A 1322-nucleotide genomic window follows, 5' to 3' on the forward strand; every position below is an offset into this window, starting at 1 on the left:
ATTCGTGTATATATGTTTACGTAGTGTTGTATACATGTAGCATTTACATTGTATTGTAATATATATACACACAATGCATTATAATGTACATTATACCATATAGTATGCGTGTAACTATATGTATATAGCTAGAAAATAATTTTAATTTCAAACCAAAGTATACCAATATCAATCACATCGCCACGCCGGAACGACAGCTGATGAGCCACGAATCAGACTATGCTCATATTTGCATCAAATATAATTCAATTTCCCTTGAAGCCACCCCTGAATATTTTCAAAACAATCAACGCCGTGTAAAATACTTAGAAACAAAAAGGAAATACAAAGAAAATGCTAAATAATTCATTAAGTGAAATTCAAATTACGCGCTACGTAATATCCAGTTCAAAAACAACACTATGATTGGTCAGTTTTAGGCGGGTGAAAGACGGAGCCAATCAGAGCGCGACTCGAAACTGTATTTGGCTGACGTTCAAAACCGGAGGAAGAAGGTCTCGCAAAGGTACGTAGTTCGCCCTTCTTGGGCGATTTTATTACTCCAAAAAGATGGTTTAGTGACTTTATTTCGACGTTTATCGACCTTTTCCTCAAGACGAGGTGTGGGAGAAGGCCGAGGGCAGTTACCCCCTTTCCTTCCTTCTTTGTTTTGAATTTATTGGGCATTGAATGGGTTGGTGTTGCAAGATGGTTCTTCACGTTCTTTTATGTTATTTTCGCGGAGGGGAGATTCCGGGGGCGCTCTGGCGGCGTTGCAGCGGCGCCGCTTCCCGCTCGAGAGTGGAAAAGGTCGTGTCTGGGGACGGAACTACGTGTTGCAAAGTGGTTCTTAGTGCAAAGGCCTGGAGTATTTAAAAACCTCGTGGACTTTTTTTTTTTTTCTCCCTCTCTCCCTCTTCCTTTTCTCTTCTTCCTTTTCTCTCTTCTTCCTTTTCCCTCTTCCTCTTCCTTTTCTCTCTTCCTCTTCCTTTTCTCTCTTCCTCTTCCTTTTTTTCTCTGCTTCCTTTTCTCTCATCATCTTCCTTTTTTCTCTTCCTCTTCCTTTTCAAGAGAGAATTGTGATTCAGTGGAGTGTTTTAAAGAGTTTATTTTGTTCATATTTGTTTGTGGTTGAGAAAAGGTTTACATTATGGTTCTCTTATTGCGCTTTGATGGCGATGGGATTGAATTGCGCTATTGTAAATTTCCTTTGTTGTTTATGTCGTGTGTTGTTCACTGCCGTGTGTTGATTTGCATAAAGAACAATGCCCTAAACTCAATTGGTAATGATAATGACAAACATTCAGGACAGGGGAAGCAGGATATGAAATCAGCATAGCTTC

At 39.7% G+C, this 1322-nt stretch overlaps 1 protein-coding gene across 1 annotated transcript in view; it reads left to right on the forward strand.

Moving 5' to 3' along the window:
* Positions 1-431: 431 nt before the first annotated feature.
* Positions 432-1322, forward strand: part of LOC119585683 (exportin-2-like) — a gene marked incomplete in the record, with an annotated part of 15193 nt that continues 14302 nt past the window's right edge. The window contains 1 exon segment of the mRNA XM_037934358.1: positions 432-505.

Source organism: Penaeus monodon, chromosome 20, assembly GCF_015228065.2.
Source record: "Penaeus monodon isolate SGIC_2016 chromosome 20, NSTDA_Pmon_1, whole genome shotgun sequence".
NCBI classification, from domain to species: domain Eukaryota; kingdom Metazoa; phylum Arthropoda; class Malacostraca; order Decapoda; family Penaeidae; genus Penaeus; species Penaeus monodon.